This window comes from Camellia sinensis, unplaced genomic scaffold (assembly GCF_055761805.1).
Source record: "Camellia sinensis isolate YWXY unplaced genomic scaffold, ASM5576180v1 Unanchor446, whole genome shotgun sequence".
Lineage (NCBI taxonomy): Eukaryota > Viridiplantae > Streptophyta > Magnoliopsida > Ericales > Theaceae > Camellia > Camellia sinensis.
The window spans coordinates 17,501-20,000 of NW_028129323.1; positions in this window are offsets into that span (position 1 = coordinate 17,501).

Genomic DNA, 2,500 nt, shown 5'->3' on the forward strand with positions numbered 1-2,500 from the left:
ACAAAAAAGAAGAGAACAAAAGAAAAGAGAAAGCGCGGATAGAAGTAGCAGAAGCCTGGGATACCATTCCATTTGCTCAAGTAATAAGAGGTTCCATGTTAATAACTCAATCGATTCTTAGAAAATATATTATATTACCGTCATTGATAATAGCTAAAAATATTGGCCGTATGCTATTATTACAATTTCCTGAGTGGTCTGAGGATTTAAATGAATGGAATAAAGAAATGCATGTTAAATGCACCTATAATGGTGTTCAATTATCAGAAACAGAATTTCCGAAAAATTGGTTAATAGACGGTATTCAAATAAAGATGCTATTTCCTTTCTGTCTGAAACCCTGGCACAGATCTAAGCCACGGTCCTCTCATATAGATCGAATCAAAAAGAAAGGACAAAAAGATGATTTTTTTTTTTTAACGGTTTGGGGAATGGAAGCTGAACTTCCTTTTGGTTCTCCCCAAAAACGGCCTTCCTTTTTTGAACCCATTTTTAAGAAACTCGAAAAAAAAATTGGAAAATTGAAAAAAAAGTATTTTATATTTCTAAAAGTTTTAAAAGAAAGAACAAAATTTCTAAATATCTCAAAAAAAACAAAAAAATGGATTATCAAGGGCATTCCGTTTTTAAAAAAAATAAAAAAAGAACTCTCAAAAGTAAATCCAATTCTATTATTTAGATTGAGAGAAATATATAAATCAAGCGAAACTAAAAAAAAAAAAGAAAAAGATTCTATAACCCGCAATCATATAATTCATAAATCCTTTAGTCGAATTCAATCTACATATTGGACAAATTTTTTACTGACAGAAAAAAAAATGAAAGATCTGACTGATAGAACAAGCACAATCAGAAATCAAATAAAAAGAATTACAAAAAATAAAAAAAAAGTGACTCCAGAAATAAATGATAGTCCTAATAAAACAAGTTATAATGCTAAAAGATTGGAATCACCAAATTGGCAAATATTAAAAAGAAGAAATACTCGATTAATCCGTAAATTACATTATTTTATAAAATTTTTCACTGAAAGGATATACGCAGATATCCTTCTATCTATTATTAATATTCCCAGAATTAATATACAACTTTTTGTTGAATCAACAAAAAAAATGATTGATAAATCCATTTACAATAATAAAAAAAATAAAAAAAGAATTAATAAAACAAATCAAAATAAAATGAATTTTATTTCGACTATAAAAAAGTCACTTTATAATATTAGTAATAAGAATTCACAGAATTTTTTTGACTTATCCTCCTTGTCACAAGCATATGTATTTTACAAAATATCACAAACACAAGTTCTTAACTTGTATAAGTTAAGATCTATTCTTCAATATCACGGAACGTCTTTTTTTCTTAAGACTTCAATAAAAGATTATTTTGGAAAACAAGGAATAATTCATTATGAATTAAGACATAAGAAACTTCGGAATTCTGGAATAAATCAATGGAAAAACTGGTTAAGAGGTCATTATCAATACCATTTATCTCAGATTAGATGGTCTAGATTAATAGCAGCAAAATGGAAAAATAGAATCAATAAATGTCGTACAATTCAAAATCAAGATTTAAACAAAGAGAATTCATATGAAAAAGACCTATTAATTCATTACAAAAAACAAAACGATTACGAAGTATATTCATTACCAAATCAAAATGAGAATTTTCAAAAATACTATAGATATAATCTTTTATCTTATAGATCTATTAATTATGAAAATAAGAGGGACCCATATATTTATGGATCACCATTCCAAGTAAATAAGAATCGAGAGAGTTTTTATAATTACAACACACATAAACATAAGGGCAAATTTTTTGATATACTAGGGGATATCCCTATCAAAAATTATTTAGGAAAAAGTGATATTATGTATATGGAAAAAAATCCGGATCGAAAATATTTTGATTGGAAAATTCTCCATTTTTGTCTTAAAAAGAAAATCGATATTGAGGCCTGGATCAAGATCGATACCAACAAGAATAAAAATACTAAAACCGGGACTAATAATTATCAAATAATTGATAAAATTGATAAAAAAGATCTTTTTTATCTTACGATTCCTCAGGATCAAGAAATCAATTCACCCAATCAAAAAAAAATATTTTTTGATTGGATGGGAATGAATGAAGAAATACTAAGTCGTCCTATATCGAATCTGAAACTTTGGTTCTTCCCAGAATTTGTACTACTTTATAATGCATATAAAATGAAACCGTGGTTTATACCAAGCAAATTACTTTTTTTTAATATAAATGAAAATGGTAGTGAAAATAAAAACATCAATAGAAAGCAAAAGGGGGTTATACCCTCGAATGAAAAAAAAAAAATGGAATTAAAGAATAAAAATAAAAAAGAAAAAGAATCTGCAGGCCAAAGAGATCTTAGATCAAATGCACAAAACCAAGTAAATCTTGTATCTGTTCCCTCAACCGAACAAAAAGATATTGAAGAAGATTATTCAGAATCAAACATGAAAAACCGTAAAAAGAA